This window comes from Nycticebus coucang, chromosome 3 (assembly GCF_027406575.1).
Source record: "Nycticebus coucang isolate mNycCou1 chromosome 3, mNycCou1.pri, whole genome shotgun sequence".
Classification (NCBI taxonomy): domain Eukaryota; kingdom Metazoa; phylum Chordata; class Mammalia; order Primates; family Lorisidae; genus Nycticebus; species Nycticebus coucang.
The window spans coordinates 55,927,904-55,943,251 of NC_069782.1; positions in this window are offsets into that span (position 1 = coordinate 55,927,904).

Sequence of the window (15,348 nt, forward strand, 5' to 3'; positions counted from 1 at the left end):
CGACCCGCCCGGGAGCCTCCTCCCGAGCTAGCGCGCGCCCTCGCGCGCACACAGCCGCGCGCCCGGCCCGGAAGGGCAGCCCCGCCCCCGCCCCCGCGGGCCCCGCCCCCGGGTTCCCCTCCCACCCAGCCGCACAAGCTCGCGTATACCCCGCCCCCACCGCGCCATCCGCGGGAGCCCCTCCCACAGCGGCCCTGCGCGAGCCCTCCGCGGCTCCTCTGGCCATCTGCCCTGCCCTCTTCCTCTCCCATCGTGACCTTCCACCCTCCCCGACCACTACCGCGTCTGCGACGCCCCCGGCTATTGCCCTGCAGCGCAACCTAGCCCCGCTTCACTCCCAGCGAATTGCCGCAGAGACCCCTCCCCTTCCATGCGCGCCCCTAAACGCTACTGCCTTTCCAGCTTTGGGAACCTAATGGCTGCTCCCTAACAACACTGTCCCTTCCCCTGTCCTAGTGACTTAACCTCTCCCTTCTCCCCCAAGTGATCTCGCAGATAAACTTAGTTGTGCTGGGGTCACCTCGGAGAGCCGAGCCCCGCGCGCGAGCCGCAGCTGAGCCTGGTGACCCCGAGCATAGGCGCAGGAGGGGGCTGCCCGCCCACCTCCACCTCAACCGCACTCTCCTCGATTTACTGGCACCGAGTGACCGCTCTCCAGTCGCCAGACAAGGGGAGGCAGAGAGGCGCGGGGACCGCAGCGGGGGAGGCCGTCGCTGGAGTTGCTAGGCAAAAATAAACATCGGAGACACCTCCCACTGCCTCGCCGCTCCCAGCCCTTCCCCTGCGCTACCGCCGGGGAGGCACACCTTCCCGCCGGCTCTGCAGTCTGGGAGCGCCACCTCTCAGTCCTCTCTCTGCCACCCGCATCTTTTTCCCCTTGCCCTTTTATTATAACTTGCCATGTACAGCCCCTCCTTATGAAGACCAAAAAACTGCCCGCCCACGTCGCGACCGCGCCTCGTGGTGCGTAACGCACCGTGTGCTTTTCTTCAAAGGTCACAGATTTTGCCACTTCAACTGTTAGGAGCGGGGAAAGCTGGACAGATCTCGGCTTAGCGGCTAGTAAGTTATGCCATGCGCTTCTTTCCGGAGGGCGCCTGGTTTCTGAAGTCCTCCAGGGGACGCGGGTCTGTGGTGCTGCGCCCTGCCCGGTGTTTCTCTGGGCCCTTGGCTGGCCGCTCGCAGGCCGGGACGAGGGCAGGCTCCAGTCCGGAGAGGGCCATCTCCTGCGGAGTTCCGTGGCCTCAGCTGTTTGCAAATTGTCATAGCAACCTCCCACAGAGATCGCCCTTAGCTTTACATAAATGCCAAAAACTGTGTGTTTCAAGGTACGTCGTGACCCTCTCAGAGTCTCTGGGACTCTTACAGAGGCATTAAAGGCGGAGACACTGGCAGAGGTAACCTGTGCCAAACAGTAGAATTTTGCCTCTCCCCGCCAAAATCCTCTCCTAATGAAAACTGCCTTTGGAAGAATCATGAAATATCCCCCCTATGCTTGGAGACTAAATATTGAACATCCAGTCCACCTGGGAAATGTGCAGTGCTCAAAATAGCTAAAAGAAAAGTGCTACAAGTATCGGGATGGCCCTGGGCCCTGTTTCTGGCCTCCGGGTCTAATTGCACGTGATTTCTAGCACATCACTTTGCATTTTCAAGAAAGCCCACCCCTTGTTTCCTTCCTCCCCTTTTAAAAATAATAATTAATATTTCCATGCCGTTTTCCTTTGTATAAATGAGTACTCTGTACTACTGATGTTCAAATAAAAAATTTGAAGCAAAAAATAAACTTTTAATATAAAAGTGAGATTTTACATAGATTATTTGTGCAATAATTCAATAGAAGATAAATATGCAACTGCTTTGTCATGAGTAAGGAAAATACTAACTGCTGGGGTCATAATTGGTAATTTCCAAATTACTAATATTAACTTACACATTAAACATGAGAAAAGGTGCACTTTTTTTTAACAATCATTAACTTTAATTAAAAAGAAAAGGATATTTGCTTAGGGAACTTTTCAAAATATATTGTTTTATAATACGGCAACTGTAATATCAAGTTTGTATTTTTTGTGGGTTAATGTAAGGAAAATTTGCAGTTAACCTAGTTTGTTTACAAATGGTACATCTTTGAAAATTGTATTAATTCTTACTGAACTCTAAATTAGTATTAATCATTGCTCACCCTCATTCTGTTAAATATCGATGGCCTCAACCTGAATTAATGTCAAATAGAAGGTGTACGAGTGTGGTCCTTGGGCTTTTGGGGAAAAGGAACTGGGTAAATCCCAAGAGTTATTTCCTTCAAAATTTATTATTATTATTCATTATTATAAATTATACGGCCTAATCATACTTTTATCTCCTTATAAGCCCTTTCACAAATATTACATATTTAATCTTTACAACTCCTGACTCAACCTGAGCTGATTTGACTTACAGTAGTTACCCTGTCAGGGGCACATTCAGTTATTAACAGTCTGCCCTTTGGTTTTTGCCCATTGTAAAAACTCTGTCTGTTCTGTATGCTATAAAAAGTCCAGACTCAAATAACAAGTAGAGAGGCAAGATTTAGCAGGAGTTGAGAGAAAGAAATTTAGAGTTTGACTTTGTAGAATGTAGTTGATTTTTCAATGGTAAAAATACTGATCACAGACAAAATTGGAAATGAACAAGAAAATTGGTGACTTCAAAACACCTTTATTCATATGTTTATCCCAGAAACATTTACAAAGAATTTAGTATGTGGTAGGCTTAGGAAACATGAAAAGTCATCAGATATAGTGGGCTAGGTTTTAGTGTGGCAATCTATTAGGAACTCATTCCTTTATTCAATTAAGCAATAAACGCTGAAGCAAGCACTAGGCATATCTTTTGACAGGACTAGTAGTGAGAAGTTATGGTCTGAATATTTATGTCTTCCTCAAATTCATATGTTGAAATCCGAAGAGAACACTGGTGACTGGGATTGGTGCCCATGAGAAGTGATCACAAAGATCTAGTTGCCTTTTCTCCTGTGTGAGGACACAGAGCAGAAGCCATCTGTGCACCAGGAATTGGGTTCTCACCAATACAGAACTTGCCAGCGCCATGGCCTTGGACTTCCCAGCCTCTAGAACTGTGAGGGATAAATTCCTGTTCTTTACAAGTTACCCAGGATATGACATTATATTATAGTACCCTGAATGGACTATGATATGGGTTCACACAGTTAAATAAATAATGCCTGGTCTGAGCATTGCTACCAGAAGTTCTCAGTTCCAACATTCAACAGGGTGGACTGGGCAGCAATGAGCATACTGAAGGCACAGGGAGGGCATAGAAAGGAGCCATGAGCGGTGCCTCCAGAGACAGAGGGACAGTGCAGAGAGGAGCCATGAGCGGTGCCTCCAGAGGCATGGGGACAGTGCAGAGAGGAGCCATGAGCGCTGCCTCCAGAGGCACAGGGACGGTGCAGAGAGGAGCCATGAGTGGTGCCTTGGGAGAGCTTTTAAGGATGCTTGGCAGTGTGCCAGATATGAGGCCATATTAAAGAATTTGGATTTTACTTTGAATGAGTTGGGAGACTGAAGTTTAGATGCATGTGATTACAACAGACTCTTTCTTTATAATCTTCAATGTATTTTTATAGTCTTTCAAATTCACATTGAACTGAGCACTGTAGAAGATAAAAGCCAAATGAGAGCTGTGGTCTCTGTTCTTGAAGAGCTTTCAGTCTGGCTTGGGAGGAGAGTCACATTCTGGGAAAGATCCTCACAATGCAGTATAGACCATGCTTGGTATATTTGTCTTTGGCGGGTCAGAGGTACTCTCACCCTACTGTGTGCTGAGGAGGGAAGTGTTAGGGACAGCTTCAGTGGCTCCCTTGCCCCCTTCCAGTGGGATTTAACCAGTGGAAGGTACTGGCAAAAAACCAAAGGGCCCAAGGACAGCGAGGTCAGGCTCTTCATCTCCTTGGCTCTCTCCATGCTAGTTTGCCTCAGATTGGCTACTCTCCTTGACAGAAGACGTTGGGTCCTGTTGGGAAGCCCTGTCCTAGAGTCACAGCGACTCCTACGGAGTTTGGAAACCATCTAGTCCCTTATCCCTTCACACCTAGAGGTAGTAAAGGTTTCTTGCTGTTCCTAGCTCCTGTGTGCCTTGTTTTCCCTGCTCAACTTCCCTTCACCCAACCCCGACTCTTTAGTCCTATAATTGAATTTTGATTGTGCCATGTTTTAAATTTGGATTGTGCCATGTTTTTTCTACCAGACTTTGGCTGGTACAGAAAACAGCATATATCCAACTGCTGAGTAGTGTAGCTTTTGGTATCTAAATGTGCTGTCACTGCAGGGCTAGGACCCTGTTTCCCCGAAAATAAGACAGTGTCTTATTTTAAAGTGTGCTCCCAAAGATGCACTAGGTCTTATTTTCAGGGGACGTCTTATCGGTCCTGTAGGTAGGTCTTATTTTCGGGGGATGTCTTATTTTCGGGGAAAAGGGAGAATCCGAGTTTGCTGGAGGAGTCAGAGCAGGATTCCTAGAGAAGACAGGATTTGATCCAGGCCTCGGGAAATGGCAAGGCTTCTCTTGCAGAAGCAAAAGCACTCCTCAGGAAGGGAGCAGCACAGGGAGGGCAGAGCCTGGGGAACAGGCACTGCAGGAGAGGGGCCCAGGCAGTAGGGACTGGGGCCCAGGACTAGGAAACAGTGCAGGACAGCAGGTTATGGAGCACTCAGGTCATAGATGTTGGCACAGAGAGCCAGAGACAGGAGCTCACACATGGTAGGAACGGAGCTGAGAGCCTCTGGAGGTCTCTGAGCAGCGCGCTAAGCAGGGACTGTGTGCAGGGTGTGAGACCAGCTTGGAGGTCTCTCTTGCTGAGGTGGTGCAGGGAGGGACAGGGGCAAGTACTGCTCATTTTAATACTTCTTCTGGGGCAATGGTTTCCAACCGGTATGTGGCAGCACACTGGTGTGCCATGAGAGGATGGTAGGGATACTGTGAGAATTTTTAAAGATCGTTAATTAATTTTCAAAAGAAGTTCAAAGCACACTATGTATATATTTTCTTTTGCTCAACATAATTTAAGTGCACTGTGGAAGTTTAACCATAGGTTCAAGTGTGTTATAAAAATGGTTGAAAAACACTGTTCTAGTGCTCAAAAGAGGGGCCTTCTTTTTCAAGTAAGGAGAGGACAAAAGTAACAGAAGAGCCAGATGGTTCCCTTTGCTGCCTTTGGGTTTCAGAAGTGCACACGATTCCTTAAAGCTGTTTATCCAGGAATTTTGTAATAAAGCTCATTAAAAGGATCAGCTAAAGTGAGCTCTAATGAAAAGACAGGCGGTCAGGGAGATCTGAAACCCAAAAAGATCCTTCATCACACCCTTTCCTGGCGGTCTGTAGACAGAATTTATCAATTACTCAGGGAGAAAAGTGAGGTAAAATAAGGGGTAAATGGTGTGTTCCGGGGTCCATTTCAATAACCAATGTCTCATCCCCGGAGAGTGTTGCTACGCTGGCTTCCAGCCAGCACTGTTTACTCTGTGTTTACATTTATTGGGCACATGCCATTAAAGAAAATGTAAAAATATGAAAGCTCCTATTTAAAGAAGCATTATGAAGACATGCAGGAGATGGACACTCAGGCACCCAACGGAGTCTAGAAGGATTCAGCGTCCTGTCTCACTGGGAGTCCTGAGCACTGTCTCCCACACACATGGGTGTACGAGCATCTCTGCTCTCTCTCCAAGCCCCTAGGGACCCAGTTCAGGGATGCAACTTCATCATCCCTTTGTCGATAGGTCTGTCTTAGAGACAGTTCTGAAAAGTCTGGTCTAGCCCTAATCATCAAGGAAATCCAATGATGCTCAGTTGCCTGTGGCTCTGAGTACTTCCTAGTCCCACGTTAGATGGAAGGAAGGGATCTAAGGCTAAAGAGCTCTCTCACAGAGTAATGGTGTCATTTGTAACATCCCAGCTGCCTGAATACTCTGAGAACAATAGCTAATATTGTAGAAGGCCCTTCTAAGAGATGTTTACCTGGTAGGCAGATAATAAGAGCTGAGAACTTTACCCATGTGAACAAATATAATTCTCACAACCATCTTGTGTGGTAGATACTATTAGTTCCATTTAGAAAGGAAACTGAAGCCAAGAGAAGGTTACTAACTCACCCAAGGTCACACAGCAAATAAAGCCCTCAAGGAAGTAGTTTAGCTCTAGAGCAGGGTTTTTCAACCTTTTTTTAAAATCTCACTTGAAACTATAAACTTCCATGGCACACTTAAGTTATATTGATCAAAAAAAAAAAAAAAAAAAAGAATGCCTCGGTGCCTGTAGCAGTGATTAGGACACCATCCACTTACACCAAGGCTGGAAGGTTTGAACCCAGCCAGGGCCTACTAAACAACAATGACAACTGCAACCAAAAAAATAACTGGGCATTGTGGTGGGTCCCTGTGGTCCAGGTACCTGGGAGGCTGAGGCAAGAGGGTTGCTTAAGCCCAAGAGTTTCAGGTTGCTGCTGTGAGCTGTGACACCACAGCACTCTACCGAGGGTGAAAAAAAAAAAGAAAGAAAAAAAAGAATGTAGTTATTGTGGTTTGAACTTCTTTTGAAAATTATTTAACTAGTGATCTTTAAAAATTTCTAAGATCCTCTCACGGCACCACAGCATGCCGCAGCACCCCGGCCAAAAATCCCTCCTCGAAGATGTATGCTGCTACTGTTTTCAGCTCTCAGTGGATATTTTACCAGATCAGTGTCGTGATCTCCTCAGCCTCTTTATTACTATCAATAACATGTCCTATCACGAGATAAACTGTCCAGCATAGCCTCTCCTGCTGAAATGGTCCTGCAGCTTCCACTTGTTCCCCAGGGCAGGCTCACTTCAGAGATGTGGTGTCACCACAAAAAGGAGCTGAATGGCATCTCAGAGCCATCAGTAGGGGTAGAGGAGCATTCGGTTTGGAATTCAGATTTATTGAATGCTAAAATTGTTTCCTTCTTTTTTTCTCAAACCAAACTATCATAAAATTTCTTCCATATTGTTATGGAGGATGGTCAAAGAATAAAAAATTTCCTCCATTTCAGAAATGGGTAGGTGCTCCTAAGACACATTCCACAGAATGAGAAAGTGGACTTTGGCCACTGTTATTGTGGCCCCAAGAATGATTTCATTCTGGTCTTTATGAGTAAACTGCCAGATTAATAGAAATTCCAAACACATGTTAATCATTTACTTTTTGTCTGACTGTGGCAAATCTGCCCCCCTGCCTCAAGTGAATGGAGAAGTGATGGTGCCCACAGCAGTAGAAGTGGGCACTGTCTGCGTCAGAGCCAGGCTAGGGAGTACAGTCATCCCAGAGCCCTCAAGAAGTCTTTTCATAGTGTATAGACTTATCGTCTATACGCTTATTCACGTTCAAGTCTGGGTTGGCAATGTGTTGACTCATTTAGAAGGAACAGTCAGTGGATAAATCTAAGCCCCAAACTTACTTTTGTCCTTAATCAGCTAGGCAAAGGCCACGGAAAGCATTTTTATTTTTTATTTTTATTTTTTTTGCAGTTTTTGGCTGGAGCTGGGTTTGAACCTTCTACCTCCGGCATATGGGGCTGGCGCCTACCCCTTTGAGCCACAGGCGCCGCCCAGGGAGAGCATTTTTTGGTGACTGAATAATTTAAGTAATTATTATTTAATAGTCCTGAATAATTTAGGTAATGTTGTTGTTTAAATAGAATAGTTTAAAGTGTTTTCCAGCACTTTATATATTATAAAGTGCTATTATATATTAATTAATATTATATTTCAAAATGTCTTTGATTGATGAAAAGTCACTTTGTCATTATAGACAGTATCCTCCGTTAGTTATCTCTCATAAGGTGAAATTGGAAAGACCCCTTGTTCACATAGCAGTGTTCTCTAATGAAAGGTTTTGAAATAGGTAAACTCTCAGCCTGTGAGCAAACACTTGATTCAGCACGTGTGCAGGGGATGGCCCTTGACTAGTGCCTCTCACTGGTACAAATAATAAAAATTAGCCAAGAGATGTTTACCCAGTGGGCAGATAATAAGAGCTATGATAAAGAGATTGAGAGGGAGGAAAAGGGCATTGCTTTTTGGAGAAAGAAAAAAACAGTTCTCTTATGACCTGGAAGGGACAAAAAATGAAGTACCAATCGGGATAAAGACAGCAAAAGGTAAATCAATCACAGTGGAGATTCAGGTAAGAATGAAGAGCAAGTAAATGGGTGTGAAATAAGAATAAGCAAGGAGGAGAGGGGAGAAACTTCATGGAAATTTGTACAAGGAAGAAGAGGGCTGGTATTGAAAGACTTGGGACAGGACCCCCCACTCTGTCCAGAATGACGACGACCCCAATCAACCGCAAGAGACGGCACTTGATGCAATCAGCAATAGGATTTTATTCCAGCATGCTGGGGCTTAACTCGTAACTCTCTCAGGAGCAGAGGAGTCAAGCCCCGAACAGCAGGTTTTACAAGCTTATAAAGGCAAAAACCACAAAGTAGGGAGGGGTAGTAGACATAGCAGGGGCTTTCCAGATAAGAAGAACTCTGGTTCATTACTCATCTGTCTTAAGACAAGATCAGCAGTTAAACATTTGCTTAGCTCTTTTCTCAGAACCGGTTACCGGTTATCTGCTTCAGCTCAGGGCTATTTCCTGGAACAGTTACAAAGGTCACATTCTTATGGTAGGGGGCAAGAGGTGCTGCTACATGGCTGGTCCCCCCCCCCCTTTTTGGATTTGGTAGTACTTTCCTTCATTCCCCCATTGTTTTTTGGGAAGTTCTAATCATGGAACTTCTGGTTCTATGTATTCATTCTCATGGCTATCGTCCCGGCGGAGAGACTGGTAATGCTGCCTGAGCATTAATACTTGTACAGCACTCACTCTCTCCCAGATGAAGGTGACTATACGGTTGAAAATGCAGGGCCCAAAGGTAAGAATTAGAAGCAGTATAATAAGGGGACCTATTAAACTGGAGACTAGAGTGGTGAACCAAGGGGACTGGTTGTACCAACTTTCAAACCACCCTTGATGGGCCTCCCGGTCTTGTTGCCTTTTTTCCAGTCTCTCCCTGAGTTTAGACATGGAGTCTTTTACCATGCCAGAGTGATCTATATAGAAACAGCATTCTTCTCTCAGTGCAGCGCATAACCCTCCATCTTTTAGGAACAGGAGATCGAGTCCCCGTCTATTCTGCAATACTACTTCAGATAAGGAGGACAGTGACTCTTCTAGTTTTGTGATTGATTGTTCTATGGTTTTTAGGTCCTCATCTACGGCTGCTCGCAGTTCTTCGAGATACTGTGGGGTCTGGACAAGCGCAGCCGTTCCTGTTCCTACTCCGGCTGCAACCCCTATACCCATCAGGACAGCTAGGGTAATAGAGACTGGTTCCCTCTTCTGTCTACGGGGTCTGAGATCGAATTCTGCTTCGAAGGAACTCGCCTCGTGATAGATAACTCTAGGTATTAACTGTACTAGGATACAGTAGTCTGTAGTGGAGTTAAACACTGATGAGGAAATGCATGGGGTTAGCCCGGTGCTGCAAGCCCACCATCCTCCTTTAGGGGGCACTAGATAATAATTGGTAGTGGTTGATGGGCTTTTTATGGTCTGATTACACAGATGCTGGCGATTTTCGGGAATCGTGCCTAGGCAAGTGCCTCATCCAGAGACTGCTGTAAGGGTGATCTTGGACCCCCAGTCACAGGAATTATGGGAAGTGGTATTTTGGAGGATACCTGAGAAGACAATCCCTTCATAATAGGGCGGGCCTATTATGAGGCTAGGCACAACCAGCAGGATTCAGTAAGATTAGGGTTGGAAGTATTGAGGACATTGAAAGCCCCCTATATTAAGTTAAGGAGTCTCTGCCCGGTGCTTGGAGTCTCCAGGGATGTTACCTGGGGAGACAGTTCCGCAGACGATGGGGCTGTGCTGGCCCCAGTTAATTGGGTGCTCCCTGGGGTGCTCCCTGGGTTCTGGGGCATACAGGGGGAAATAGGCGGCCTGGCTGGCGGCTGCTGTCCTGAGAGTACGATGTTGGGTCCTATCTGGACAGCGACGGGGGTCTCTATTTTTAATTTGATAAAGAAGGTAAATCCTTTATCCCACCCTGACATATAGAAACGGAATCCCCATGTTCTTCCTTTTATCCAATCTCTGGCTTGTTTCCCTCTCTCCGTGAAGGAAATATTTAGGGGGTTTGACCCTGCCCCAGTACTGCTTCTCTTTACGGTTGTTAAGTCCCAAGAGAAGATGGGGTGCCAGGAGGCCTGCCCAGTCGTTTCACATCCCCATTGCTTACAATAGAAATTTTCTATCCCTCGCATCTGTTGGCCTGGCTTCTCATTCTCCCATCCCGGGGACAGATATAGAACTCCGTTTGTCGCATCCGGCACTGGGCGGGCAAGTTGCCACAGCCAGGGGCGTCTGCAATGTACTGGCCTTGGGATGTGGAGCCTTGGGTAAGCGAGCGCTTTGCCAAATGATGATCAAGGCTCGATGGAACCTCCTCAAAGGTCTCATCGGGGATATCCCAATTATCTAGCCCTGCTATTAAGGCACAAATATCTGGGGTGAGGGACGGCCACCAGGTCCAAGGAGGGTCCTCTTTTGTAGTACTCCATACTACATCACCAGTCTGAGAGAGAACCTGCCAGGTTAACCTCTGGGGGGCATGGGGATTGGGACCGGAGCTACTTATCACCGGGAGTTGTATCAGCAGGAGCAGGGCTACTGCGGCGAATGCGGAGCTTGAGGGGGTTGTCCTTCTTTTCCACTTTCCACCCAGAGTCTGGCGGCGGTGCTGGTTTGACATGAGACGCGTGGATCCAGGCTGCGATGCCATCAACTTTTACTGCGGTCGGGGTTGTGAGCAGTACTAGGTATGGTCCTTTCCACCGTGGTTCAAGGTTGGCTGTCCGGTGGCGCTGGATGTACACCGAATCTCCAACCTGGAACTGGTGAGGTATTTGCAGATCTCCGGGCTTGTAGGCTTCGATCAGCCGGCTCCACACTTCCTTTTGCACAGTTTCAAGGGCTTTTAATCTGGTGTATAGAGATTGAGAGGAGTAAGATTCTGGGGAAGGGAGGTGCTGCATGGCAATGAGCGGGGGGGTGAGTTCCATATAGGATTTCAAAGGGGGTCAGCTTGAGAGTACTAGGGGTGTTGCACACACGGAACAGGGTAAAGGGAAGGAGGACTGTCCAGTCAGTAATGCCAGTCTCTAAGGATAATTTAGTCATGGCCTCTTTTAGGGTTCTATTCATCCTCTCTACCTGCCCTGAGCTCTGAGGCCGATAAGCACAGTGTAATTTCCATTCAAGCCCCAGGATTTTGGCCAAACCCTGACTAATCTGGGCAACGAAAGTGGGACCGTTGTCGGATCCAGTTACTTTGGGTAGCCCAAATCTTGGAAAAATCTCTTCTAATATTATTTTGGCCACAACTTGAGCAGTCTCCCTCTTTGTAGGAAAAGCTTCGACCCATCCTGAGAAAGTGTCTATGAACACTAGCAAGTACTTGTATCCGTACTTAGCCGGCTTAATCTCAGTAAAATCTGTTTCCCAGTAGCTTCCAGGGCCATCCCCTCGGAGTCGTTTTCCCTGAGGTAGTGTGCTAGGCTGAGTGTTTACTAATTGGCAAGGTCTGCACTCTTTTACAGCTGCATTAACGAGCTTACTTAATTCTATAATATAGTATGGAGAGGACTGAACAATGGTTTTCAGATGCTTGGGGCCCAGATGGGTTAATTTATGAAGTTGTCTGAGAAAGGTGATTGCCTGCTCCTCAGGGAGGATGTTTTTCCCTTCCGGGGTTTCTCGGATCCCCTCTGAGGATTCTAGGTGGAGGCCTAATCTGTCCATCCTCTCGAGATCCCGTTCTGAATATTTAAAGTTTTTGATAAGGGGGTGCTATTTATTTAAGGCCAGGCCTTAAAGTGTTTTCATATAGCGGTAGGATGTTGAGCCCTTGAGCCGCTCGCTTAGCTTCTCAGTCTGCTCTTTGGTTTCCCTCGGCAACTCTGGACCCCCCTTTCTGATGTTCAGGGCAGTGGATTATGGCCACTCTCTTAGGGAGGTGAACAGCCTCCAGTAGACTTAGGATTTCTTCCTTGTGTTTAATTTCTTTTCCTGCTGAAGTTAACAGTCCTCGCTGCCTGTAAATGGCCCCATGGACATGGGCTGTAGCAAAAGCATCCCTGCTATCGGTGTATATGTTAACCTTTTTCCCTTCTGCCAAACGTAAGGCCTGGGTCATGGCGACCAGCTCGGCATTCTGGGCCGACGTCCCTTCAGGCAGACTACTTGCCCAGATGGTCTGCTTATCGTCCACTACCGCCGCCCTGGCCACCCTTTTACCTTCTATTATGGAGCTGCTCCCATCAGTGAACCAGGTCAGTTGGGCATCCGGCAGGGGCTGATCACAGAGGTCCCTCCGAGTTCCAGTCTCCTCAGCCAGTACTTCTTGGCATGTGTGTAATACATCCTCCCGGACAGAGGTATCAGGTAGTAGGGTAGCCGGGTTGAGGATGACAGGCGGGCCAAACTGGACTCTGTCTCCATTTAATAGGAGACTCTGGTAGTGTGTCATGCGGGCATTGGACAGCCACCGATCAGGGGGCTGTCTGATGATGCTTTCTAAGGCATGGGGGGCAATGACTGTCAACTTCTGCCCCATAGTCAATTTGTCTGCATCTTTTACCAGTACCGCCACTGCCGCCACAGACCTCAGACAGGCTGGCCAACCACCAGCAATGGGGTCTAATTTCTTGGAGAGGTATGCTACCGGTCTTTTCCATGGCCCTAAAAGCTGCATCAGCACCCCTCAGGCCACTCCTCTCTTCTCATCTACATATAGGACAAAGGGCTTTGTTACATCTGGTAGAGCCAGGGCCAGGGCTGATAATAATGCCTTTTTAATATTATCAAAGGCCCGCTGTTGGCTGGCACCCCACTTGAAGGGAGTGCCTTCCTTGGTCAAAGGGTAGAGGGGAGCTGCCAAAGTAGCAAACCCCAGTATCCATAAGCGGCAGAACGCCGCAGTCCCTAAGAATTCTCGCACCTGGTGGGGCGAGCGGGGAACTGGAATCTGAGTCACAGTATGCTTCCTGGCTTCTGTTAGCCATCTCTGCCCTCCTCTTAGGGTGTAACCCAGGTACGTTACCTCTTTCTGGCAGATCTGGGCCTTCTTGGCGGAGGCTCGATATCCTAAGCGGGCTAGTTCTTCTAGCAATAGTTCTGTGCCCCGATGGCACTCTTCCTTTGTCGTTCCAGCTAGTAGTAAGTCATCTACATATTGTAGGAGCGTTACCTGAGGGTGGCTGGCACGAAAGTGAGCTAGGTCTTGGTGGAGGGCTTCATCAAAGATGGTTGGGGAGTTCTTGAACCCCTGTGGAAGTCAGGTCCATGTCAATTGCCCCGTCGTTCCAGAGTCCGGGTCTCTCCATTCAAATGAGAAGATGTTCTGGCTAGAGGAGTGCAGTCGGAGGCAGAAGAAGGCATCCTTCAAATCCAGGACGGTGTACCAGACATGGTCCGGAGGGAGAGAGCTTAACAGATTATAAGGGTTAGGCACGGTGGGGTGGATGTCTTGCGCCCGCTTGTTTACTTCTCTCAAGTCCTGCACAGGGCGATAGTCTCCTGTGCCGGGTTTCTTGACAGGTAATAAGGGGGTGTTCCATGGTGACTGGCACTTTACTAGTATGCCCAGCTGTAGGAGACGCTGAATGTGAGGCCTAATCCCTTCCCGAGCTTCCCTAGTCATAGGATACTGGCACACTGCCACAGGAGTGGAAGTAGCTTTGAGTTCTATGACTTTAGGCGGCTGTTCTACGGCCAATCCCATTCCGGCAGTTTTGGCCCATGCCCTGGGATATTTTTCTAGCCAGTCATGTACGAGACTAGTCCCTTTCTCCCGCTGCTTTTCAAAGAGTCTATGTTCATCCTCCAAACGCATGGTCAGGGCTATTACTCTTATTCTGGGTTACCTCTGGGCCATCAGGAGTGAAAGTGATCTGGGCTTCCATTTTGGTGAGTAAATCTCTCCCGAGGAGGGGCGCAGGACACTCAGGGATAATTAAGAATGAGTGGGTTACCCGTCCCACTCCCAGATCTACTGATCTTTGGGTAGTCCATGAGTACTGCTGATGCCCTGTGGCCCCTACAACCCAAGATTTTTTCTTGGAGACGGGTCCTGATGGTTCGAGTAGGACTGAGTGTTGAGCTCCGGTGTCTACTAGGAACTCAACTGGCTTCCCCTCCACCTTAAGTATTACCCTAGGCTCAGGGAGGGGTTCCAAGCCCTGTCCCCGCTTATCTTCTTCTTCCTCTAAGGCCAGTACTTTCTTGGAGAGTTCTTTCTTCCTTTTTTTAGGACATTTCCTGGCCCAGTGCCCCTTCTCCTTACAGTAGGCACATTGATCCTTATCTAATGGGACGCAGTTGCCCAGGCTACCTGACTTCTTAGTTCTACCTTGGGTCTATTCCTGGCTCTTCTCCCCTACTACTGCGGCCAAAATCCATGTTAAGTTTTTCTCCTGTCTTCGGTCTCTCTTATTTGCCCTTTCTTCTCTCTCTTTCTCCTTTCTCTGCTCTTTTTCTTCCTCAGTTTCTCTTTTATGGTATACTTTCTCAGCTTCCTTAACTAAATCCTGCAAGGTATAGTCCTGCAATCCTTCAATCCTCTGCAGCTTTCTTTTAATGTCTACAGCTGACTGCCCTATGAAAGTCATAGCCACAGAAGCCCTCTGTCCTTCAGAGGCAGAGTCAAATGGGGTGTAGCACCTAAAAGCTTCCATTAGACGCTCAAGAAACACTGAGGGGGTTCCGTGGCCCCCTGTATTACTTCTCTTACCTTAGCTAAATTAGTGGGGCATCTTGCCGCCCCACGGAGGCCAGCCACTAGAGCCTGGCGATAGACTGTCAGTCGCTCCCTACCTTCTGCCGTGTTGAAGTCCTAGTCAGGTCTGGAGAGGGGAAAGGCAGCCTCGATCATGTTGGGGAGCTGGGTAGGATGCCCGTCCGCCCCAAGTACATTCTTCCTAGCCTCTAGTAAAATCCTCTCCCTCTCTTCAGTAGTAAAGAGAGTCTGTATGAGCTGCTGGCAGTCATCCCATGTGGGCTGATGAGAGAACATCAGGGATTCTACCAGCCCAGTCAGGCGTTGGGGGTCTTCTGAAAAAGGGGGGTGATTAGTTTTCCAGTTATACAGGTCTGCAGAAGAAAATGGCCAGTACTGGAGGGGCTGGAGAGGAGGTGGTCCCTCATCTGTTGCCACCAACAGGGGGCCGTATGCCCTCAGGGGCAGGGCAACAGTAGTGTCGGGAAACATTCC